The 27022-nt window shown below is 42.8% G+C and overlaps 1 long non-coding RNA gene across 1 annotated transcript; it reads left to right on the top strand.

Annotated features, from left to right (window-relative positions):
- Positions 1 to 355: 355 nt before the first annotated feature.
- LOC141495969 (uncharacterized) lies at positions 356 to 17019 on the top strand. The gene is made up of 3 exons (XR_012470915.1): positions 356 to 712; positions 3430 to 3607; positions 10260 to 17019. It is a non-coding gene; the product is annotated as an uncharacterized LOC141495969 (long non-coding RNA).
- The last annotated feature ends 10003 nt before the right edge of the window (positions 17020 to 27022 follow it).

Raw genomic sequence — 27022 nt, 5'->3', positions numbered from 1 at the left:
GGAGGACTACAAGCCTGGCCTTTCCCGGCTCGGTCCCAGCTCGGCCGTGACCGTGAGTGCCGCCTGCAGGACTCCGGTGAAGGGCTCCGGGAGGACTACAAGCCCGGCCTTTCAGGGCCCCGCGAGGCGGCCAGCGCGTCAGCACGTGCCGGGCCGGAGTTCTGGGCCGGCGGCTCCGCTGGGCTCCAGCTACCCACAGGCCTCTGGGCCGGGCAGGCGGGGCGGGGCCTAGCGGGGCGGGGCGGGGCGGCCTGTCTTCCCCAGTGGCCTCTGACCTTCCTTGGAGACTGGACACGTGCGGGCACACGTGCCTGCGGGCGCATGCGCGTTAGAGTCCCACTGCCTGGGACCCGATAGGCCCCGTTTCTCTGTTCTGGAGCGGCTGGGCCCAGCTCCTCTGCCGCCGCCGGGGCGGCCCGCGGCCGGGGCCGCCCCTCCTCTTGGGCTTCCCCGCCGGGACTCGGGCGGGCTGACGGGAATGGGAGCGGGGAAGCCCGGGAGGGCCCGCCCGGCACCGGGCCTGCGGGCCTGGACGGAGAGCATCTCCGCGGCCGCCCCGCCTCCTCACTGGCGGCCGGGGCCCTCTCCCGGGCCGGGCCCGGCGCCTGCCCACCAGGGGACCAGGGGCACGGGAGGCGGCGGCAGCGGGCACGGCAGGGAGGACTAGAGAAGGCCCTGGCGGCGCCGTGGGCTCCTGGCGGGCTGTGCCAAGGTGAGGGGGCAAAGGCCGTCTTCTGCGGGAGGGTGGGGGTTGCAGGGGGTGTCAGGGCACCCGAGTGGGGGTGGTCTGCCCCGCCGCAGAGTCCGGGCCCAGGAGCTAGTGACCACCGGCCAGTCACCTAGCTGCACCCCCTGCCAGGAGGCTCCTTATCCTTCTGATGGGGAGGAGGGGCCGAGTGGCGAGTCCCTTGGCCCAGGGCACCCAGCAGAAGCAGAGATATAGAGTGCAGGGGCTACATCCTCATGGGTGGCAGCTGAGCATCCCCTATGCCTTGCAGAGCTAGTCACACCTGGAAGGAATAATGGACAATGCGGCATCACCCCCCCCAGGGACCAACAACACCCCGGGGTCCTAGGAGGGCTGGACCTGAGGAACTCAAGCTACGCACTGCACCAGGGTGCAGCCCTAACGTTTATACGACCAGAAAGAAGGACCTGATGGCTAAGTGGTATTCACTAGGGCTTTTGTCCACAAGGGTGTTCATACAGCTATGGATGGAAGGGACCGTAGGTGGACCACATCATGTTACAGATGAGGAAACCGAGTGACTTGTCCAGAGCCACAGCTGTAAACGAATGAGCCGCCAACATCCTGGTCCATCTCCTATTCTAGGGCACTCTCCTGACCCAGGATAATGCTTTCTCCCGTTTCTCACCAATCTATTTTAATACATAGGTTTATAAGAGACATCTATCTTATTTCTATCTTATTGGGGACCTGTGAGAAGACTGAGATGGCCTTGCTACCTTGAATCTTGGGGGGAATAGCATCACCTTTCCTATCCTTGATTATGTCATCCCTAAAATAAGAAGGAAGTGTCCAGGGATGATGTACTCATCAGAACTGTGGATTTTTTTTTGACAGGAATAGACCACTTTTTAAAACTGTAAGTCAGATCCTTCGATGCTCCCCCCAAGAGATCTCTGTATATCTATTGGTCCTCCCTTAGGATGAGGTCATTCATCAGCAAAAGTAAAACTTGCCTCTTTGGGGCCACACTCCTAGGTGCCTCAATAAAGATTGGCTGGACCAGTTATGCCTCAGACCTGGAGCCCATCCTCAGCTGGCCAGGGCCCCATCCTCAACGCTGGTGCAGCCTGATGCATTGGTCTAGTCCTTGCAGATAAGTGTCTCCATCCACATCACTGGGATCAGTTTGGCTATGAGTCCTTAAGAAAACAAACAAATTTGAAATTCTTTGAATCTTTTTGGGAGAAAACCTGCCTTTCTTCTGTTATTGAGTCTCAGCTTGGGTGCCACCATTATGAATTCTGTAGGTGTTGATGAATTTTCATCCAGTTAGCACTTTTCATTTTCTTTTTTCTTTTTTTGGTTTTGTAGTGCATTGGGGTTAAATGACTTGCCCAAGGTCACACAGCTAGGCCATTATTAAGTATATGACGTTAAATTTAAAATCATGTCTTTCAGACTCCAGGGCAGGTGCTCTCTCCACTGCACCACCTAGTTGTCCCAAGTTGACACTTTTCAAAGAATTCTTAGCAAGTGGTTTTTTAGGACCTGGAAATGGTGGAGGGCACCATGGGAAGAGCAGCGGACAGAGAGTTGGAGTGGCTTGGATTCCAATCCTGCCATGGCCCTTATCCCAGTGTATGTGTGCCCACTCAAGCCCATACACACCTTCCTCTCTCTTTTTCAATTGGATCTATTAGATATAAATGATGAGGATGATGATTTACAAATATTTCATTTTATCCTCTCCATAACCCTCAGAGGCAACTGTTACTATTTTCCTTCCAGCTAAGAATCAGGGAGGATTCTGGTTCTTGATAGGTTTGTAATCACAAGTCAATCACTTCCTTTCTGAGTCTGTTTCTTCATTTGTAAAGTGAGGTGGTGAGACTGACTGATTAGTCAGCTCTCAAGTTCCTTGACCTTTTAACACATGGGTTCTGCTTTGACTTCAGTCACCATCTCTCTAGGTGACCATGGTCACAAGCCTCTGAGCCACAATCATCTCATCTGTAAGGGGGGGACAGATGCTGCCAACTCCAAGAGTTGTAAGGATCAGGTGAGGTGAATGGAGATAAAGTACAATGTAAGAATGGAATCTATTCTTCTTAGGCTGCCAGCTCTGGGGGGAGGGGGGCTGGGTAGGGCCCCACACAGGGCAGTGGCTGAATTCATTGTCTAATTCCTCTCAAGCTCTTACTTCTTCTCCAGCTTAGATGGGGAGAGGGCACTTCACCAGGCTCTCCCCTTCCCCTGGACCCAGTGGTCAGTAGCATCTTTAGGTGTGGTCACAGGGTGTAGGTTTGGACTGCTATGCCCTCTTGTTTCAAATCAGGAGTATACCAAGCAGAGTGGGTAGAGAATGGCAGGTGGATGGCTGGAGGAGCAAATTTCACACAGAGTAGGCACACTTGAGCAGTAGCACTTCGTTAGTGGCAATTAATAATTCCTGGTTGATTAATGGCTTGTACCATTGCCAGTCTGTTCTGCCCCCCCCATGCCCATAATACTCATCACTGAACCACACTCCTCAGTGGCCTCTTCTCCTTATGGAAGGGGCAGCACCCAGAGTGAGTTCTGAGGTTGGGAGCTGCACTTGTTCAAGTCCAGGAAGGAGTGAGAATTTTTTCAGTCCCTACTGTGTACATTGTGCCGGCTGCTAGAGAGACTTGACAAACAGGAAACAGTCTCTGCCCTCAGGGAGTGTGCGGACCTATTAAAATTACATTCTTTTCCAGGTATAAACAACTCATAAAGTGATGTGAAAGTGCCTTTTTCCAGGAGTTGCCTGCCAGTTCTTAGGGGTTACCAATGACTTGTCCAAGATCACACATCCAGTGTGAGTCAGAGGCTGGACTTGAACCTGGACCTTCATGACTGTGATGAAGGAAGCTGATACAGGTGCCTTTCTGAAAGGTAAAAGAGAGATTTGAAAGGTGGACTTACCAGAAGGTGGAGTGGAGGATAGGCCCAAAGCCCTAGAGATGGTGATGAGCCAAGGGAGATAAGGAAGTGGTGAAAGCTACCCCTGATTTGGGGTCAGGATGAGCTTGGGCAAACACCTTACCCTCTCTGGGCTCCATTTTCTCCTCTGTTTCTAAAGTCCCTCCAAGATTGAGGGGGCACTTGTTAGTCCATGAACTTCTTGCCCAGGGCATGCCAGTGCACAGCCCTTCTCCCAGTTTGCCAAGATATTAGTCATTGTTGGGACTCTTATGGGTTGTATTACCTCACAAGCACAGAAGCCCCTTCCTTTCTCCCCTCCCTCCTTCCTTTCCCTTCTTGCTTCTTGCCCCTCCTTCCAGTAATTGTGGGGAGGTTGGCAGTCATGCACTACCTTGGAAGTTGTGGGTTTGTTTCTGATTTTTTTTTCCTGCTGTCCCAAATTGTATTCTGGTTAAAGATAAGCAAAAATGTGGACACATGGGAAAGTCTTAGCAGGGTGGGGTCTCTTACCCAACCTGGGAAGCAAGTTTATCCAACTTTTTTACCAGGGTTGTATGTGATTAATGGTGTTAGTACGGATTTGCCCCTACAGTAAGACACTCCAAAAGGGGAAAAGCATGAAGTAGTTTTTTATTATAATGAAGGTAAGGTCAAAGGAAGCTTGCAGCAATAACAAATGATTCCCAATAGTATTATAAATGTCACAAATACAATTAAGATAATGAAAGAGATAGGAAACATTATCAAAGATAATCAAGAGAGACAGAAAGTTTTATCAAACATAATCAAGACAACCAAACAAGCAGGATCCAGGAAGGACAGACTCATAGAAGATACCTCAGGCTGGGGAATCCCATTTTTCAACAGCCCCTTCCATAGTCCAGATCAGAAAAGCCCTAGATAGAGAGCATCCTCTCCATCAGTGAGATTCCAAAGGACTCTGAGCAAGGCTTGTGCAATTATTAGACTCTAAACAAGAAAAGCATGGTGCCAAGTATCTATGTGACTCTGTACTCAGAAGATTCAAGGTGAAACTGCCCAAGTTTCAGGAGAGATGCTTCTTCTCCAGATAATTGGGGAAGGGGGTGATTTTACAGGACTGGTCAAGTTGCCAATAAATGCTCCCGTTCTTATCGGGGAATGACTAGGTTCCCAATTATATGAGTGTTTTACTACAAGGTCACCATGCCCCTGACTTGCTTTACTATTTTTTTTGGTCAGATTATACTAGGGACATCAAAGAGCTTCAATATTAATCATTCAGGTTCGGCCACAGGAAAGGACCAAGGGCCACTCCTGTGTGGTTTGGCTGATGGTCCCTAAGGGTTTCTAAGGTGGAAATCTTAGAAATTTGTGGTCATCAAAACCCTTCATGCTAGTAGAAGCTCAATGTTTAGTAGAGACTGGACAGTTTTTACTTTCATTCTACCTTCACTGATGATCCCAGCTAGGCTCTGGGCTCTTCTACCCTCCCCTTCCCCATTCTCTACTGCATATATACTTGTTGATTGATCAGCTGCCTCTCCCCTGGGCTGAAAAAGATGGCATTGCTACTTTGGGATTGGCTACTCTCAGCCATATTGAGGTTTGGTGTAGTCAGGCTGCTAGGCAGTTGGCCTCTCCAGGCCCTTTGGTTGTCAGGCTCCTCAGCTGTCCTGTCATGCTGGCCATAAGTCCCAAGGAATCAGATGATAGATTGTCTAGTTGCCTCTTGCTCTTCTTTGCCAGGATGCTGGTGCCCACTGGACAAAAGTTCCATTGAGGTAGTGAGGAGCAGAACTGGGATCCTTTTGCTTCCCAGACCCCCCTAGGATTTTTCCTGGGGCTGGATAGAAGTGGGAGGCAGTGTTTGCATGAACTAGTTTGGGAACTCCCTTCCAAAACCCTGGAAAGTTTGACTGGGCAGTTCCTGTGGGAGTTTTCCTCATCCACATAATAGAAAAAATTACCATGTTTATGAAGCCGCTAGTGAAGTATTTCATAAATGTGATTTCATGGATTGTCTCCATTTTACAGAAGAGCAAACTGAGGTAGGCAGAGGTGAAGTGACTTGCTCAGGGTCATCCAGCTGTGGAGGGTCAGCTGCTATTTTGGTGATAATTCTTAGAGAATAAGAACTCTGGCATGCATTATTTTATTGAACCAAATGGGATAGGTGCCATTCTTTCTGCCATTTTACAGAAGAAGAAACTTGATTTTCAGAGCATGTTCAGGACCACATGGATAGGAGGTATCTGATGTGGATTTGAACCTAGTTCTTTCTGTATTGATTCTAACACCTCAAAAACAGTGGGAGGAAGGGGAGCATCTTAGCAGACCAGGTAGCCACATCCTGTTGAACCTCCAGCTGGTTCTGAAATGGATCAAAAGCGGAGACTTCAGAGGTTTTGATTTTAGACTTGTTTGTTGGCCTTGATGCCTAGGCCTAACCTAGCGTATTGGATGCCCAGGAGTAGGTCTGGCTTGGAGAAGATGAGAACCATAACTCAGTAGAACTCTGCTATGCCTCAGGCCTATGTTGGCTGGACGTCCCCTCCATGGAGTTGGGGGTTTTCTTTGCCCTTTTCCTGGGCTGGGACTTCTGATAACACCCAGGGAAGAGAAGGTGATTGGGCATCCCCTTTGGGGAGGGGTGTGTGACTTTGGCCTTTTCCTGGGGCTGAGGCTTCTGATAACACCCAGGGAAGGGATGGTCAGAGTAAGAGCATGTAGCAGGAAAGGTGCAGCTTGGATTTCACAACATGACCCAATTGGGCAGAATATGATGGGGGCAGTGTTCCTGGTCCAAGGGTTCAAGCCTTAATTTGGACAGGAGGTCTGTTGTGTGCCAGCTAACCTACCCTCCTTGACTCAGTCCAGCTGCAGTCAAGGTCTCCAATGAACGTTGAATGAGGTAGGAGTCAGAAGTAGCAAATTCTCCTTTTATTTAGCAGCAAGCAAATACACTTTTTAAATACACTTTTTAGTTCCTGGTTTCCTCCCATACACATGGCATTCTCCAAACAGCCAATCAAACAACGCTTTCATGCTTGTGGACAGTAGATGATCAGTGAACTCAGAAAGTATACTTTCTCTCTGGCTTAGGTGCTCTCACAGAATGTCCCAGGAGTTGCCAAACAGGAGGAACAGATAAGAAAATCCAGAGAGTTGACCCAGAAAATTAGGCCAAGGGTGTACCTGGGCAAGAGGACAGCTAGGCCATTCCTAGTCATGAAATGAGCTCTCTGTGACCCTCAACAGTCCCTTACACCCCTCTTCCTCCTTTCCTCCCTCCTTCCCTCCTTCCCTCTCTCCTGCCCCTCTTTTCCTTCATTTTATCTGTCTTCCTCCCTTTCCCCTTTCCCTCCCATTTTTTTTCTTTCTCTCCATTCTACCTTCCTTTCCTTCTTTCCCTCCCTCTTCCCTTACTCTGTTTTCTTTTAATACTTGAATCTTGATTTTGAAACTAATACAACTATAGGCCAGGCAGATTGGGAAGGGAAACAGGTGGTGATTTCCTGCTGCTCAGGTCAGACCGGGCCTAGTGGATAGTGTGGCTGACCAGAAGCCTGCCAGCTGACCAGCCAACTTGTATGAACTTGGGTGAGTCACTGGGGCTTCTTGACTCCAAATCTCCTCACCTGTAAAAGATCATCCCTAGCAGCTCCTCCTCCCCCCATACTGTTTCTAATGTTGGGATTTCCTCTTTAGAATTTACCAGCTGATTTTTTTTTTCTTGGCAGTAGATATCAGTAGGGCGGCTAGCAGGTGGAGTCAAATTTTGGATTGCTCTCTTAGCCACTCAGGTCAGGCCTGTGTGTTGGCACTTGGGGTCAGGGTCTACTATGTCATCTAAACACACCCCTTAATTTAACAGATGAGGAAACCAAGGCATTGAGAAAACTGAAGTGACTTGCCCAGGGTCCCACACCTAGTCTGTGTAAGGTTAGATCTCAGCTCTTCCAGACTCCAGCCCTTGATTCTCTGCTGATCTGTTGGGGCATCTTGTCAGGATAATATTGATTGGCTCCGTTGTCTGCCCTGTCCAGGTGAATACTGGGCCATTCATAAGTTTTCAAAGTTCCTTCAGCGATTGCAGAACAATCCAAACTCACTCAGAATGTGTGTTTTTTATTGAAAGATGATTTGAATTGAAAACAAGTTTCCAGCAGGCAACTCTAAGTGATTTGTTGGAAGATGGTGATGGTGTCAGGGAGGATTATGGGAGATGTTTATGTAACCCTGAAGTTGTCTGTGGATGGGATGGCCATAAGAACTGAGTCTGGAGGCTCAGACAAAAGCAGCCCAGAGCCCTGGACTCCTTCCTTTGTCTCTTCTTGGGAAACCTTGCTCTTGATTGCTTGGAGTGAGTGTAAAGATCCTTTCTCTTGGGGGTGGCTAGGTGGTGCAGTGGATAGAGCACCAGCCCTGGAGTCAGGAGGCCTTGAGTTCAAATCCCACCTCACACACTTAATTACCTAGCTGCATGGCCTTGGGCAAGCCACTTAACCCCATTTGCCTTGCAAAAACCTAAAAAAAAAAAAGATCCTTTCTCTTGCCTAGAATCCATTCATTCATTCAGCAGGCTTTTGTTACTACCTTTGGTGTTCCACATACTGCCCTAGACAATGGAGAGACAAAAGGAGAAGATAACCCTTTGGAAGCAAATGTTTTTATTCCTATTATACAGATGAGGAAACAGATTTGTCTGAGGCAGGATTAAATGAGCTTGTGACCCTGGACCAGTTACTTGTTGAGTGTTGGTTTCCTCATCTGTAAAGTGGTAGGAGGAAGATGGGCTTTCTAGGGTGGTTGGTTGTTGGTTCTTGATGGTCTATCCTGGTAAGATCTCCTCACTCTACAGGTCAGTGTAGACAAACTGTTGAGTTCCTTATATTGACTTCAATATGGCCATATAACTGAAAAGTCCTTGTACCCTCTATGTGAATGATCATGTCACTGTTTAGCTTTGTTGAATAAGCATGCATCTAAGACTCACTGCTACAGGCTGCTAGGGATTCTAAGAGATGAGCCACACTGACCTTGTTCTCAGGGAGCTTATGGTCAAATAAAGGAACTTGGACAGAAGCAGCTGGAGGTGTGATACAAGAGATGGGTAGCAAGTGCAACAAGGGGTCCAGGCAAAGTCTTGTGAGAAACAATAGGAAAGAGGGAATCCCTTTCATTAGCTGAAGATAGGGAAGGTGTCCACACCTCATGAAGGAAGTGTGGACACATCAGAATTGGGACTTGACCCAGGATCTGAGTGAGTTTCAAGGATTGGAGGAAGATCATTTGAGCAAAGGTCTTGAGATGGGAAAAAGCAGGTTTCCAAGTGTCTTGACTTCTGGCCAGGGGACTCATGGGGAGAGTTTGACTCTCTGAAGGTTATGGGGTCTTGTACTGATTAACTTGTCCCTTCTATTACCAGTCCTGAAGGGCTTCTGGTTCATGGCCAGGAATGGTGTTCTTGGGCCACTCTGAATGTGAAGCCAAGGATTTCTCTAGATGAATCCCCTTTCTTTCTTACTCAAGGACCTTGTAGAAGTGTCTGAGATCTGTTTCATGAATAGAGAAGCCAGAGAGAGGATGGGGCAGGAACCTAAAACTCAAGGAGGAGAAGCTTTGCCCAGGGTTCCATGGAAACAAGGTTTCAGGGAAAAGACCTTTAATGAACAACTAAACATTTATGTCCCTTATCATCCTTGAGATTCTCCTGAGATTATCCTTTGGGCATTTTGTTTGTTCATGGTTGTGTGGGGTATCCCCATTTGACAGTGAACCCAAGAGAGTGCAGGCACATTGTTCTGCCCTCCCTCTATCCTGACCCATAGTAGGGGCTTTATTAGGGCTTTATCTGAGGGGTATGGTGAGGAAATGCTCTGAAGCTGAGATTTCTCACCTTCCCAGGATAACAAAGCATTTTATATTATATAAACCATTTAATAGTATGCAAATTCTTAAAACCAAGCTCTTGATTTGCTCCAATCTGAGGAACTTCCTTTTACTTGGACTCCAGCTGGCCAGTATCCAGCTCACTGCCTGCCAATGGGCTGGGGCTGGCTCCTAGGTGATGGGGGGTGGGCCTCTTGGACCATTCAGGAGAATGTTCCAGTCTGTGATACTGAGTATAAAACACTGGTGTTCCTGGTGAGTTCTTAGGATAGCTTCATTTCTGCCCCTGTTTATTAGTTTAGTGCCGAAAAGAGTAGAAGCTAATATAAATGGAAGCCAAGATTGTCATTGTCATCATCATTTCTCTCTGCACAAAATTGAATTCTGATGTTGGGATTGAGTAACTTCTCTCTCCAGTCCCTTTGTTAGTCTGGGAAGAATGACCTTGAGAGGCCTTGAGGTCTCCTGGACATGATGACTTCAAGATTAACGTGTGCAGCATAATGTCACTGGGCTGGGGGGGGGGGGGAGGAAGAGGCTGAAGAGGAGGAGACCTGGGTTCCCAGGAGGTGCATGTCAGGAATGGGGGTCCCAGAGGAAAGGGGGGCCAGGAGGAAAGGAGGGGTGAGAGCCTTAGTTTCCTTAACTTTCAAACGAAGTGGGGGGGGGGGGAAATGACCAAATGAGGCTCCTAAAGGTAGCCCTCCAGGGTCATTTACAGCCATGTTTTCTTTCCCTCTCTACACAGACCACAGACCAGAATGCAGAATCTCTTTCCGGACACCAAAGTGCATTACCATTGTGTGTTTGGAACTCTTCAACACATCGGCCAGAAGAAAAGCTATTGCAGGCTCATTTAGGGCATCAGCCTCATGGTCATGGCAGCAGGACTAGCACATGACTTGTAATTCTCATAAATGAAAGCTTAAAGAAATATGTAAATGAGTGTATGGGTTGTAAAGAAAATATCTGACCAAATGGTAATTTGAAGGCCTTTGTTCAGAGTTAGGCCACTCTGATCAGTTCTACAACAGACTCTTCCTCTCTGCTTCCTTGGGGCTTTCCCCTTGGGTGACCTGGCCACCTTGTACACTGTTTTTGATTGTGAATAATGACCTCTAGATCTGTTCATATCTATATCTGTGGATGTCCTGTCGGTCTAGATACAGTCCATTTTTCTGAACTTTAGGGACCTTGACAGGAGAAGGGGTTGTGCTAAAGTTTTTTTTGACTTTTTTTGCTGTTTGTTTTTTTTACCCTTCCTTTACCATTCAGACTCTTTATGTAGACATTTATTGATGAGATCTTAAGTAGAAATCAAACATCTGAATGCAAGCCATGAGAACATGCTCTCTGTCCCTCAGACTGAGTTTTAAAAAAGACCCATGGAAAAATGAGCATTGGCAAGAAAAAACTAAGACTGTACTAGCAAAAAGTGTTATTGACTGACTGGAGGCATATTCTCCAAAGCAGACTCCCTGAGTTAGGGTTCCTCCTCCAGCTCCTTCAGCTTGTCTGACACAGCTTTAGGGGAGAAAGTGATGAAATAGTTTCCTTGTGAAGGAGAGCCGGGTGAATAAGGGCATTATTAGATCCTACACACATATCTTGTGAGCTTGAAATGGGTGGGTTAGGAGGGGAGGGGGCTTTGGGCTTTGAGTCTTATTTGGTTGGTGTTGGTTGTTGAGTGATTTTGTAGACCTGGTTGGCCAGGAGCCCCATCTGGTATTCAGAGCTTAGGTAGGAAGGTGGAACCTGTGGCTCCTGCTTTCTCATTTGGCAGAAGACCTGAGTAAACCAAGTCACTTGCGTGTTCTGTAGAAATGTGATGATAATATTCACTGAGATGGTGTCCTTTGTGGGGGGGGGGGCTTCTTATGGCCACCTAGGAACAGTCTTGATTTAGGATTTTGATGTCAGTACCCCAGACAGACCCCACTAGTATCTGTAGGGAGGTTTGAAAACATTCTGTATAGCCTGGAGATGTTCTGCTTGTCATGTCCTGGTGTTGACTGTTTAGACAGACAGCCAGAGGCCGGACTCCATTCCTCAGCTCCCCAGCCATTCTCCAGTAGTAACATCAGTCCTCAAAACTCAATGTCCCCAGTGAAGTAGCATTCCTCAGACAATGCTCATGACTTAATTTGACCGGGGAATTAGGGTCCCAGCCAGTGGAGAAGCTGCCAGTAAAACTAAATATCTCCAGAGGTCCCCTCTTCCTCTAGCATCCCATTCTGTCTCTAAATCGAATTCTGGAGAACTACAGGTTTACAGCCTCATTAGATTATAGAGATCAAACCTAATTCAATCCCTTCACAATACAGCTGGGGGTAACTGAGGTCCAGAGAAATGAAGTCACTCCCTCCAAAGTTGGATTGGTAGTATAAGAGGGTGTCAGGATTTAAATTCAGCTTTTCTTCTGCTGCCTCCTCATTTCGCTGTCCTTCAAGATCCCCCTTTTCATTTTTCTCTCTGCCTTCCCTTCCAAACCTCCTTCTGGTGAGCTCTGTCCAGGCTAAAATCTAGGAATTGAATTGAATGATATAAATATAATTGTTAGGATTTGGGGTGGGGGGAAGATTGCATATAAGAGTGAGAAAAACCCCTTGAATATGAGGGTAAGAAGAAAGGGCTATTGAGGTTGGTTCCTGGGGCGCTCTGCCCTCAGTGAGGAAGGCCTAATATAGCTGAGACCTAAAGGACCAACAGGCAGGTTTGGACACTGGTCTAGGACAAGTGGCTGTTGGCTTTCTCTGGAGCCCACTCAGTTTCTGCCAGAAGAATGTCCAGGTCTTCAGACAAGGAGAAGAATGAAGCTAATTAGTCATTTCTCTAACCTTAAGTTTGACAGCTAATAATGGGCTAGGAAAAGCAAGTCTGTATTTTTAAATTTAATTTTATTTCATTTTTAATATTTTTTTTAGCTTTTTGCAAGGCAAATGGGGTTAAGTGGCTTGCCCAAGGCCACACAGCTAGGTAATTATTAAGTGTCTGAGGCCAGATTTGAACTCAGGGACTCCTGACTCCAGGCCCAGTGTTCTATCTACTGTGCCATCTCACTTCCCCTGTACCACCTAGCCATGCCTAAGTCTGTATTTTTTAATGAGATTCAACAAACCACTCTGTCCAGTCCTTCTTTGAGAGAAGGTGGGGGTTGATGGATGGAAACCAAGGGGGGGGGGGGAAGATATTTAATGTTCTAGTTTTGTTAGGACACAGGGTGTGTCCTTTTCTCCTCATACTTAATGAGGAAGTGTTTGAAAAACTCATAGAACACCAAGATAAAGCAGTGGCTGGCATCTGAAATTTTATTCAGGGCTTGATCCATTAAACATACCCTGCATTATCATTTAGTTGGTAGACTGTTAGAAAAGCATTGAAAATGTCAATAAGAAGTCCTCTGACTTTAGTCATGTATAGTGCCATGTTCTGCTGGGAGGTGAGGGTTTTGCAAGCATCTAAAGGGTTAGTAGCAGGTGCATCAATGGCCCCTGCCCTGCCTCTGACAAGAATGTGAGATGGTGGATTTTAGCCTTGTTGTGGGTTGATTTGTTCCTGAAGGAAATTTATACATATGAAATGAATGGATTGAACTAGAATATTTTGTCAATTGAGTGGTGTCACTCCTATAGAAAGCTGGAATTCACTGCTCCCTCCATCTAGTCTGGATACAGTCACATACAGAAATTACTACAAAGTTGTATATCTGTATTCCTTGTTTTACCACTGGCAATAGGGAGAGGCAACTATCCAGGAAAATTTGGTGAAGCAGCAAACTTCCCAGATTTCCAGCCAGCCCACCTTTATCCCAAAAATATGAAGGAGAAAATTCATTCTTTGGGCAGAGGAGAAAAAAAAGGGAGGTTTGGAAGATAAAATCATTTTTCTGATGAAAAGATATGCTAATTCTTCCGATAAAACCTTTTCTTTCCTTCAGTGCTGCTATTTTGCATTTTTTTTTCTGTTGTTTGGTCAGTCTGAGCAAACTCCTCTGGCCAATATTTCTCTGGGAGAAGGGGGAATGGGAGAAAGTGGAATGGAAACAATAGTGGGGAAACTATAAATGGCTAGTATGTCTGTTAGGATAGGTTGTTCTTTTCAACCTCTCATGCTTAGTGAGGAAGTATTTGACAAAGTCAGAGATATCCAGGATCAGGCAGGCTATGAAAGAATATTCAGGCCTTGATGCTTTTAAAGTACCTTGAGATAACCCTTTGTTGGTAGACTGTTAGAAAAACATTGAAAATGTCAGTGAGATGTTCATTGCCAAGGAAAATTTCATGTTTTCTTCGGTGTTGAGGAGGGTTTTACCACTTTCCCAGGGGTTGTAGCAGCTGCAGCAATGGCTCCAGCCATGCCTCTGACAAGAATGTGAGATGGTGGATTTTAGTCATTTTATTGGTTGATTTGTTCCTTAAGGAAATTAATATGTATATAAAATGAATGGACTGAAATAGAATATATTTGTCAATTTGGTGGTGTCACTCCTTCAGAAGGAAGGAATTCACTCCTTCCACTACATCATCTGCACATTGTCAAGTACAGAAATTAGTAGAAAGTATATCTGTATTCGTTGTTTTACCACTGGCAGTAGGGATAAGCAAATATCCAGGCAAATTTGGTGAAACACCAAACTATCCAGCTGTCCGACCAGCCCAACTTTTTCCCAGAAATATAATGGAGATAATTCATTCTTCTGCCAGAGGAGGGGAAAAGCAATGTTTGGAAGATAAAATCATACTTCAGATAAAACCTTTCCCTAAACTTCAGTGCTACCATTTTGAATCTGTGGTCTGATTTTAGGGATTGGGAAAAAGAAGAATGGAAACAGAATGTGGGTTTTCCTTAATTACCTAGTATAGCTGTTAGGACAGGTTTTCCTTTCTACTCTCTCATGGTTAGTGAGGAAGTGTTTGAACAAACAAATCCATGAAAAGGCAGTGGCTGGGATATGATAAATTATTCAGGCCTTGATGCTTTTTAAAGTACCCTGAGATACCATTTAGCAGTAGATTGTGTGAAAAGCATTGAAAATTATCAGTGAGATGTTGACTGACTTTGGCCAAGGATAGTGCCATGTTTTCTTGGGTATCGAGGAGGACTTGATGACCATCCCAGGGGATTGTAGCAACTACAGCAGTGGCCCCAGCCATGCCTCTGACAGTAATGTGAAATAGTGAATTTTAGCCATTGTTTGGGTTGATTTGTTACTGAAGGAAATTTATAGTTATGATGGTGTCACTCCTATAGAAAGGCCCAGTTTGCTCCTTCCTCCATGCAGTCTGGATATAGTCAAGCACAGAAATTAGGAGAAGGCTGCCTATCTTTAGTCTTTTTTTTTTTTTACCGCTAGCAGTAGGCAGAGGCAATTTTTATTTGCTCATTTAAAAAAATACATTGTATTCTTGTAGATATGCAGCACATACATCTCAGACCCAAGAGAACATACTCCTCTCACCCCTATTAAAACACCATAGGACAAGGCAGGAGCCTCCAAGAGAGGAAGACTGGATTCATGTAGAAGCTTCCAGCATCTTTCATAAGAGCAAGCCAGGCTTTCTCTAACCATCTCTGCCAGTGGGGTCAGTCCTGGTGGAGGGGACAATAAACCCTTCTTATATAAACTGTTCTAACAGAAATATTAGTTCTGGTGTAGAGAAAAGGCAGGGGATGATAAACTCTTCTTATAATCTTTCTCCTCCAACCATCCATTCTTTCTACCAGTTTTCTATCTCATTAAAAGGATACCTGAACCTAACAGAATTCATGGCAGAACAGTGGGGGATTGGGAGGACAAGGATGGGAGTGGGAGGACAAGGGGGGAGATGGGGAGATTGGGAGACAAAAGGGATGGAAACGGAGGGGGAATTCTTTAAATTAATATTCTCTTAGTCAGAGAAATTTAAAGAACTCATACAGAGACCAAGAAAGGGCCATGATAGGAATTTCAAAAAGAATTCACACCATAATAGCCTTAAAGACTATGGAAACTCATAGCATTGGCCATACCAGGAAGATGTTTGCCTTTGGCCATGGAGAAGGCCTTCTTTTCCTGGGTATTTACCAAAGTTTTGCAGACATCCAAGGGTGTGTTCACAGCTGCTGCCACGGTCTGGGCCATCCCTCCAACAATGATATGAGAGTGCTTTATAGGTAGGTTTGGGATTGATATGGTCTTAGATGTATTCTTAAGTAATAAAGTGCATTGCTTGAAGGGGCATACCCATGGTTTTGATGGCTTCTCCATCGGGTTTCTTCTCTTGAAAGACTCTCTCAGTCTGTGGACTGGCTTCAAGTCCCTGACCTGCCCCATGTTAGGAGTGTCAAATAATAGGGCCCCCTGACCAACAGGGGAATTAGTTTGGCTCAATAGGGAAATGAAATGTGAATACACAGGTGAAGGTGCTAGCGGGACAATTAGCAGTGCTGTTTATTGATATCAGACAGTTCTTTGTGGCAGAAAACCATAAAATTAGCATACAAGGTAAAACAATGATATTTCTCAAACTTTTATAGGATGTAACCCAGGTCAAGAAGTTCAGGTACAGGGCTATCACCAAGTGAGGTCATGGATGATGTAGCTGTGTTATCACAGCAGAGTTCCATGGAAAATCTTCAGTCTGAGGATCACCAAAGCCTGAGCCTTTAGTCATAACTGACTTTTAATCCAAACTCACCCGAGCAGCTCTCAACATTCTTTGTACTTTTTTTTCAATGACCCTCAATAATAATGAGGAAGCTCCACTTGAAGTTCATTATCACCACCTGTACATAATGTTTTCTTTCTATAGATGAACAACAAAAATTCTGTGTAAAGATACTTCATTATAACATTAACCTTCAAAGAACCTGATGTTTTGTTTTGCTTTAAGAGAATGAGATGTCAACATGGAAACTTTATGTTTCAGGTAGGTTAATAAATTAATGATTAAATTTAGAAGAAGTGAAGTTGCAGATTTCTTCCCCATATTAAATTCAAGTTCAGAAGGATAGTGTATAAGAGATTGGGAAGTATACCTTAACTGCAAGATACCCTCTTCAGTAATGTTGAATAAATGTGATGGCATTTGGAAAATGATTAGGAAATTAAAAATAATGTAACACTAATTAGATGACTTACTAATGAGTAAGATGTTGAAGAGTGTTATTAATCATGTGATCTACTTTTGGAAATATTAACTTTGTTACTGTAATGATGTCTAACCTGGAATTAAAGATTGATTGCTATATAGGGATCATGAGGGAAATTATCAAAGGTGATGATGCTCTGGGTTCCCTAAAATTTTTAAAGGATGTATGGAACCCTGCTCTAGATCTGTAGGTCCAGGTATAAATGTAATAATGGAAAGATTGTTTTGTTTTTACCGTTTTGTTTTACCATTTTGTTAAATCTAGAGACCATTGAGATATTCTAATGGATTGAATGAATTTTGAAAAGTAATCATTTATATTTCAAACTTGGCTAATAATTAGCATAAGAACTTGTCAATTATATATGTAAACTGAACTTTTTGTGGTTTTATATATATACATGTGCATATGTACATGTGTAAATGTAATATGTAATTATATAATACAATATGTAATACAATACAATATGTAATGTAATAAATTATGTAATACAGTAATAAAATTAGATATATGTTTGTGTGTATGTATGTATAAAATCAAAGTTGTGGTTGTTTGCAGTAAAAGCACCTGAGCAACATGGGAAAGCAGTAATGATAATCCGTGATTTTTTTTTCCCTGTGACAATCTCTGGCTAATTATTATGTGGGAATTCTCAGAATAATTTCCTAATCCAAGGAGTTGTTTGTTTATTGTGTATTGCAGCAAGGTAGAAGGAAGGGGTTTCTATCCAAGAGGCCTCCAACATATCATCTTTATCCAGCAATAAAACAGACATGATTTTGGACAAAAGGGATGTGGGTCCAGAGATCAAAAGTTAGTGCCACCTTAAGAACAGACTGTTCAGTTAAATTATGGCACATAACTGTGAAGAGTATTTTTGTATGTTAATGAATAATCCAGATGCTGGGTGAACTTGAATGCTTTTTGGATATTTAGATAGATATTTAATGTATTCTGATGACAGGAACTCTCAAGTAGGTATGTGTAATATATGTGTAGGAAAGGGGCCTGATAGATTGTGACCCCAGTCCAGTCCAGATTAGAATTAGCATTTAGTCCTTGTGAAGAGGATTCATTTGGAGATCTAATTAGATGGAATTACTAGTTTAGATCATAGGACTTTTAATTGGCTTTTGTTTTTGTGTCTGATATCAGGTGTGATCAGCAAAAGAAGTACTGTTGAATCAATGCTTTTTTATAGGCTTTTTTTATGGAAGGCAATGGGTTAAGTGACTTGCCCAAGGCCACACAGCTAGGTAATTATTAAATGTTTAAGGTCAGATTTGAACTCAGGTACTCCTGACTCCAGGGCCAGTGCTCTATCCACCTTACCACTTAGCTGCCCCAATGCTCTTTTGAAGTTTGGAAACCCAATGCAGGCTTGGAGACTACTCAGGTGACAGGTGTGTATTGGGATTAAAAGATGAAGGGGTAGCTTCTTAATAAAACCTGAGTTTGGACCCTTTTGACATGACTTCCCTAAATGTGACATTTGAATAAAGTCTCATTTGATAAACCTAAAATTTGGCTTAAGGAATTTGATTATCCACATGACTTCTGCCTGGAAACTGACACTCAAAATTATCTATAAAGGAATTTTCCTTTGATCTCTTGAATCTTTATAGTAAATTGCTAAAGATCAGTCAGATATAGACATTTTAGGTCAATTGGACTTTAATACCTAGATAGACCAGCATGTGGTTTTAACCTCTACTGTTAGCTATATGTTTTGAGAAGAATGAAGGTCCTATTTTATTTTATGCTAGGGAAAAGGATATTTAGGTAAGGGGAATAAAAAGGATTATATAATCTCAAGATATAATGCTATGCAGTAGCAATATCAAGTTCTAATTGATAGGAAGGGAATGTAAGTCAGTTGACTGTATCAGGAAAATCACCTTTAGTGAGAAACATTTTGGGAAGGAAGGAAATTTTTTTAGTTAGTGATGCTTGAGTTATTATTTTAATGAAGAGAAAGAGGTTAAGACTGTCACTTTGTGGATACTCTTTGTACTAAGATGATCATCTGATGTAATTAAGCTCCAGTTAACCTGATAATTTTCAATGCATTCATTTATGAAATGACCAATTATGGAACTTTTATTTTTGTTAAAGTGAAGTATGTATATAAATGTGACAGTGAGTAAGGAAAATGCGAATTGTAATAACTAGAATTTTATGGTCTAATGAAAACATGAGTCAAATCTGATAAGATGTATTAAGAAGTTCTTTTGCCAGAAGAGAAGATCTCAGCAAGTCATTTGAATTGGAGATTAGAATGAACTCTGGACATACAGAAAGATATTGGATGTCTTCAGGGCAAAAATGGGAGACTGGACAAGTTCATCTTCTTCCATTGTGTCTATGTGTGTGTAGGCATTGTTTGGTCAGGGGGGTTCCAAGAAGAAGTGGGTCTGAAGTTGAGGGAGGAGAGAGAATAGAACCTGAAGGGGTATTAAGGATAGTGTGAGAGGACTTCAGATGAAATTTATATTCATAATATATCTTATAAAATATTGCTGTGTATTATATATTATATAATACCATTTCAGGGTTAATATTCCTAGTGAAGTCCTCTCAGGGTTAAGAAATGTTTAAGAAAGAATAAACTATTATTCTGAAACTTTCTAGAAGAAAACCCCTTGTATTTCAAACAGGAGGGTCACTCTCCTAACTTTTGATGACTAATTTTACTGACTACCAGAAGGGTAGTAGACTTTTTCCCATGAGAAAGACCTTGCATTCCAAATGAGACTTGTAACATCACCTGTTTTTCCAACAAGGAATGTGAAAGATAGCAGACTATTCCTAGTCCTTGCCTTCCAAGACAAGTGACACTACTTTAATAAGATAATTAGAATCCTGAAGGTTATTCTCACCATCTAGATAGCGAGGTAATATTTCATATAAAATCCTTTCATACTTTGCTTTGTTACTTGGGTAGATTTTCACAAGTAGAATGTAACTCTGAAGATTAATCAATGAGTCAACAGAGAGAGATAATAGGGAGGAGGAGAGGATTGCTTTAGGCCATATAATCTTGCTTGACTATTCAGGGAAGTTCCTTGAGCTTTACTACCTTTTGTGAGACTTAGAATGTGCCCTTTTCGCGAGAAAAGCCAAAATAAACGTTTTTGTTGTTGTCGTTGTTGTGGTTGTTGTTGTTCAGAGGAGGCTCTCTAATTTTTAAGTGGATTTTTTTTATCCCACACAGAGACCAGATTTGAACTCATGTCCTCCTCCAGTCCTGGCTTCTAGCCACTGTGCCCCCAGCTGCCCCTTATATCATTTCTTGATCTACTTCCATATTTATTAAATATTCCTGTTCTCCCTTACCCAGGACAATGTGAGTTCTTTGCAAGCAGATCCTTTTTTTATTTTTCTTTTGTATGTCCAGGGCCAAAAACAATGAATGATTGTTAGATTAACATGTGAAGCTAGAATCCCAATTTATCTCTCTGGATTCCAGAGATAGTGCCATTTTCACCATTAATTTCCATCACATTTTCCTGGGTTCATTATAACTGATTGGAATGAAAGAAGGTATTGGGAATAGAGACCTTAGCTTTTACACTTGAGATGGAGGCCCTGCCTTCTGGAGCTTAGCAAGGGCTACCTCTTCTCAACTTGCTTATAGGTCTTGTGATTACAGGGAGGTTGGGGGGTAGGGGGGAGAGGGGGAGCATGGTATCAGACATTATCTGCATCCAAGCAGAGGGCATGGAGAAGAACCAAGATGTTCCCACGGTTGTGGAGATGTCCAGATAACCCAGTTGTGTCCTGCCTGCTCTCCAGAACCAGGTCTGGGAAGGAGGCCCTCCAAGAGCATGTGAGATGAATTCTTTTTCTGGTTCATATTCATATTTGTACATCATCAAAGGCAAAATCATTTGGGTGGAAGGAAGAAGCTGGAAAACCTGGAAAGACCAAGCTCCCATACTGACTCTGCCACTTGCTGGGTCAGTCATTTTCCCTGAGACTTAGTCTCTTCTTATGTCATTATACTCAAGAGTGCTTACTTCTTTTGACAGTCATGACACCAGAACTGATACCAGGACATCTGGGCAGACCCTGTTCTGCCATTCATTAAGCCCAAGAGAGATGAATTTTGAATCACAGAACTGAACCAAGAATATCCAGAGTCCAAACTCTTCCATTTCTAGAGAAGGGAACAGAGATCAAGGAACTCATAGACCCATTCAGGTAGCCAGAATGTGGACCTAAATTCAGTTCTTGTTTCCAAATTAAATTCTTGACTGCAGTTCAGTTCTCTTTCTGTGGCACCAGCACACAAAGCTCTCAGAAACTCCTGGATCCCTAGACTTCTATTCCTAATCTTGGATGTCCTACTATGCTTTTTGGAGAAGGAGACCAGTACATTCATCTGTGCCTTTGCACATAGTAGGCAGTAACTACTTGATTGATTGTTTGAATGACCCTGGGCATGTAAACATTCATTTAGTCCAAAACTTATTTGTGATTATCACTTTTTTTTATACCAAATAGCCTTGATCTTTTTTAAATTAATTGAATATTTTATTATCCAATTACATGTAAAAATAATTTTAGCATTCTTTTTCTTTTCAAATTTTGAGCCTTGATAATCCTTATAAGCTCAAAAACCAGGTCAATTTTCTAGACCTTTTTTCCCCTCACCTATAAAAGGAGGCAAGATAGAAGCCCTGAACCCCATTGCTCATTTAGAAGAAGAAGCTGACCCCTTCCCCTCTCATGGCTGCAGGCAATTCTCTGAGCCAGCATCCTTGTGTTCTGGTTCATCAGTCTGTGAAAAGGAATAGAAAAAAATGACATCTGTATTTCAGTATATTTGGCTTCCTTGGTATCTTAAAACTTGCATTTAAAACCATTTTTTTTTCCAGAGAAGGGATCCAAGACCTTCACCAACCTGAGTATCAGAACAGGGTCCAGGATCCAGAAAACAAAGGAGGACTCTAACCTACCTTCCCACTTTTCTAGCCTTATTTTTCAGAGCTCCCTTTTATCTACATTAAAGTTCAGTCCAAACTGGCCTTCTTGCTGATTCTCACAAATAATAATTCCATCTCCTAACTAGAGGCACATTGCATATAGTTTTGCCTGGAGCTGGGAAGACCTGAGTTAAAATGCAGCCTTAAATGTTGACTAGCTGATTGACCCTGGGTAAGTCACTTAATCTCTATCTTCCTCAGTTTCCTCATCTGGGAAATGTAAATTATAATGGCAACTCTCTCCCAAGGTGGTTGTGAGGATCAATTGAGATAATATTTGTAAATAAAATAAATGCTTGTTCCCTTCCCTTCCTTCCCCTATCTGGGGGATAGGTTATGATCCTAGTAAACTTTCTGAGGAATATTGCATAGTTCTCCCTTTATTATACAGCATATACCAATCAAGGCAAATTTATTTCTTATTCTCTAGGCAAGACAGTCTTATCACCTGCCTCTCCATAACTTTTCTCAGCCTTTCTTGGATTCACAGAATTCCCTCCTGTCTTCATTTAGTTTCTTAGGTCTCCAGTGCTCCCTTCCACATGAATCTTCTTCCTTGGAATGATTTCATAAGACACTTAGTTTATTTATACTTCTAAATGTACTTATCATCTTCCCATTTTGCTGCTGTGTTGTTGACTTTGGTAAAACCATTTGGGATTTTCTTGGCAGAGTTATTAGGGTGGTTCTTCATTTCCTTCTATCACTTACTTTACAGATGAAGAAACTGAGGCAAACAGGGAAAGTGACTTGTCCATGGTCAGACAGCCAATAAGTGTCTAATGCTGGATGTGAAATCAGGTCCTCCTGACTACTGGTCTGGTGCTCTATTCACTTGATCACCCAGCTGCCCCTAAAAATATTTACCAATTGTCTAACCAGAAAAATGGGGGAAGGGGTGCTTCAAGGCTATAGCTCCTTACACTACATAGATCACAGGTCCAGACACAATTCAATGATTCTTCCCAGACAAGGAAGGGCATCTGTTTCTAATCCTGTAAAGTATTAAGTTCTCTGGGTAACAGTGAACTAGTGATTGTTCTGGGAGCCCACATCCTCCAGGATTCTGTCTGAGTGGATTTTATGCTGCTTGCCAGTGCTATCCAACCCTCTTGGAGATTTGACATCATTCATTGGCATAGAGTAGGGTAGGTTCATTTACAGGTCTTCCATGAAGGTTGTGTGTGTGTGTGTGTGTGTGTGTGTGTGTGTGTGTGTGTGTGTATGCATGCCCACACTCACAGTAAAGATACCATATATAGCAAGAGAGATTGAAAAGTCTTCTCTTCAAAAGAGGAAATGGCCCCAAAGGACTCAAGCAGGAACAGTGAGGAACAAGTACAGAGGAGTGGGTTTCTGCTCTCTAAGGGGGAGGGACTTCATAACAATCAAGGCTAGTCCAAGGAGGGCCATATGACTGGATCAGGAATCCCCCTTCCCCTTTCCTGAGTCCTTCAAGCAGAATCTTGGGACCCCACTTGGGATGGGTAGAGAGAATTCTTAGTCAGCTGCATAGATGACTGCAGCTTCTGCTCTGCCCATCTGTAATTCCATGTAGGAAGGGCATAAAATCTTGGGATTTAGAACAAGGCAGGATCAGAGAAGTCAAAAAGTGTTAGGATGAACACATGCTAGGTTATCATGTCTGTCTCTACCCTAACTATATCTCCCTAGGGAAAAAAAAAAGACTTCCATGGCTCTGGCAAGAGAACTAGTTCTCAGATCTGTTGTAGAGAGGATTCCTGTTCAGGCATGGGAAATCCACTTCCAGACCACTGCTGACTGATTGCTGTAAGTTCCCCTACTCAGGGTAGTCATCCTTCATGTTTCCCAGCTCATCCTGACTTGATTCACATTGCCATATTCTTCTTTGTCCAACTTTCTCCTTGATCCCCACTTCTCCCTCCCCAGATTGTCTTTCTTCTTGCTTGTATTTGGAACAAAATAAATACTTGACAAATGCCTGGTAATGATTTCACTGCTGGAGCCTCAGTTTCCTTATTTTTAAAAATAAGGAGATTAAATGAGATCATCTCTGAAGTCATTTCAAACTCTAACAGACAATAATCTACCCTCCCAGAATCTCAGAGTTAAGGGGACACATGGGGCCATCTAATCCAATGGTCTCACTTGAAAGGAGGAAAATGAAAAATCTGATGGTGGTTCCCCCCCATTTCCTTACCAATATAAATTTCAATCCCAAGATCATCTTCCTCCCTTTTCATTGTGCCACACTCACTATTCTTGTAGAAGGGGTTAGTTAGAGTTTGAACTCCCTTCCAATCCTGCATCCAGAGGTATTAAGCAATTGTTTTCTACAGCATTCCTGATCAATAGCCTTTCCCTGAAGATCTCTAGGTGTTGAATAACTCAGTGCCTCATAACTCCATTTTGCTAATGCCTCTAACTTTGTCTTCTACCAACCTGCCTAGTCTTTACCACTTTATTTCCTGGACGTAGCTGGGGATCACAACAGATACAGCTCTGGACATGGAATCAGGAAGATCTAAGTTCAAATCTAGTCTCAGTCACTGTGTGACTCTGAGTGAGTCACTTCCTAAATGCCTTGGTTCTCTCATCTGTAAAATGGGACTAATAATTGCCCCTGCACTTCCTGGGACTTTTATGAAGATCAAGTGAGTTAGTTTGTAGAGTGCTCTATAAATATCAGCTTCCTTTGTTATTTTTTTTAAGGTTTTTGCAAGGCAAATGGGGTTAAGTGGCTTGCCCAAGGCCACACAGCTAGGTAATTATCAAGTGTCTTGAGACCTGATTTGAACCCAGGTATCCACTGCACCACCTAGCTACCCCTTCCATTATTATTTTAAAGGGCTTCCCAGCTCTGACATTCTAGGAATTCAGCCTATGCACAATAAAACTTTCCTTTCTACAGCTAATTCCTAATGGAGTCAAAACCTCCATTAACTGTAGACAGCCCTCAAACTAAGAAGGATCAATGTAAAAACTCACAAAGCTACAATTTGATTCCAACTCTTCTAGTTTATGCCCTTCAGGAGAGAGACAATGCCTGATTTGACCTGGTATAATGTTTTTTACAAAGACCATCACTGAAATCCAGATTTTCTGAGGGCAGCTGGTCCTGTCCATACCTGCTTCAGAAGTCACACTTGATATGCTAACAGGTGGGAGGCAAGCTTCTTTTGAGGAAAGACTTTCTGCCTCCATAGATGATGGAATGTGTTTTGGGAAAACCTAATCCATAGGAAGTCCCCATTTTATTGGGTCAAAATATGCCTCCCCAAAATTACAGGCATTACTTTTTGTTTGGGGGGCAGTTTTTATGAATCCTTCCTCTACTTCAGTTTGTTGTTCAGTTTATCAGTGTGTCTCCCCATGGGCCATGTTGTCTGTGGAGTTTTCTTGGCAAAGATACTAAATTGGTTTTCCCCTCCCTTCTTCACTCATTTTACAGAAGAGAAAGCCAAAAATTAAGTGACTGCCCAGGTTCACATTTGAACTTGGGTCTTCCTGACTCCAGACATACCTACTTTGTCATTTAGCAGTCTTCTTCCATTCTGGAACCCCTCAAATACTTGAAAATTTGAAAACACCCTTAGTCTTATTTCAGTGAATCACTTAATGATCAGTCTCAAGTTTCTGGAAAATGGGAATAAAAATAATTATCTGCCTCTTAATGGCAGGCATGGTATCAGATAACATATGTAAAGTGATTTACAAATCTTAAACTGTTATAAAAGTGCTAGTTATATTAGATAATTACTTAAAATCTTTCATAATTTGACTTCCATCTATCTTTCCAGACTAAGTAATATTACTTCTCTATCTAAAGTGACTTCATCTGAAGCACAATTTTAATTCAGTTCCTCATTTTATCTCTGTGTAAATCTTGTTTCTTAAGAACAACAAAGTTTTGAATTCTGTATTCTAAGTCACTCTATTATCTTCTTCCACTTGAGTGTGATAAAAATCCACCTAAAAAAATATAGAGACCTCTCTGAGCAAAAAAGGAAAGTTTATTTTGGCTTTTCTCCAGAAAAGGGCATACTCCAAGTCTCACAAAGGTAGTGAAGATCAAGTAGCTTCCCTTAGGTGACAGTCAAGGAAAATTATATGACCTAGTGCAATTCCCTCCTCCCTAGCCCCCTCTCTTCCAACCTGACTGGTTAAGGTTTTCAGAGTTACAATCTTTACGCGTAAAATCCACCCAGCAACAAAGAGAAGAATAAAAAAGTTTTACATAAAATATTACCTCACTATCCAGATGGCAAGGGTATCAGAAGAAGAATTCTAATGACCTTCTGTTAAATGAATTAATGTCTGAGGATGCAAGGTCTTCTTAGTTTTAGCACTTATCAAATAAGAGAAGCCAGGCTACTGTTCTCACAGTTGATTATCAAACAGACGTCCAGCTAAGACTGCAAGGTCTCTCCTCTGGAAATATTCCATTATTTCCCTCCCCATCAGAATCAATGCAAGGCCTTTCTGGATACAGTCCACTGTTTCACTCCCTAGCTGAATAGGGAGGGTGTCTGACTGGGAATGCAAGGCCTCTCTCCTTCTTGTAAGAATAGTCTAAGAGTTAATAGTATGTCTTTGTTTTCATGATTTTGAACCCTGAGAGGACTTCACTAAGAATATTAACTCTTAAGAGGGAATATTCCACTCACACTTTAAGAATTAGAAGCATTATAGGAAGTTGAGCCAGATTATATTTCATTCCATTTATGTTCACAATTATTTAACTCTATATTTTCTTTATTCCTTTTATTTTTTCTTCTCTGCTCCCTGATCCTCTTTACAAAGAAAAAAAGGATAGTGAGAGAAGAAATGTGTTCATCATTGTTTGTCTTAACACTTGATACAATTAACTTGTTTTTCTAACCCTCTTTTCTTTTCTTTCTTTCTTTTATTCACCTTCCCCCTTCACAATCCGCCCGGTTTTATTTATGACTCAATCCCTCTCTGAAACTACCCTTCATCTTCTCCCATTCTCTCCTCTCCTAGTCTCCTCTTATTTCTGTGTTGATTCGAATGAATTTCTCTCCTGAACCCTGTGTGGATATTCTGCCCTCATTTGACTGCTTCAGATGAAAGAGGTTCAAGTAATACTCACTTTTCATCCCCTTTTTAAACAGTTACAGTTTTCTACTTCTACACCCAGATTCTATGCATGTTTCCTGCCCCCCTCATCCTACTTCCTCTTTTCTTTTCTAGTATATATCCCTACTAATCAAAATTCCAAAAACTTACACAGTTTCACAGCATGAGAGCTTGCTGGGTCAACCCTTGGCACTGAAAGGAAGAGAAGATTGTTTCAGCTGCTAGATTCAAATCCATGGTGCTTTGGGAGTGTGTCCTTCCAATGTACCCAGTCTTTTCTTCAGTTGTTTGCATGAAGTATCAGCAGTTG

Source organism: Macrotis lagotis, chromosome 1 (assembly GCF_037893015.1).
Source record: "Macrotis lagotis isolate mMagLag1 chromosome 1, bilby.v1.9.chrom.fasta, whole genome shotgun sequence".
In the NCBI taxonomy this organism is placed as follows: Eukaryota; Metazoa; Chordata; class Mammalia; order Peramelemorphia; family Peramelidae; genus Macrotis; species Macrotis lagotis.
Note: the sequence above shows the minus strand (reverse complement) of the source record. Positions and strands in the feature narration are given on the sequence as shown.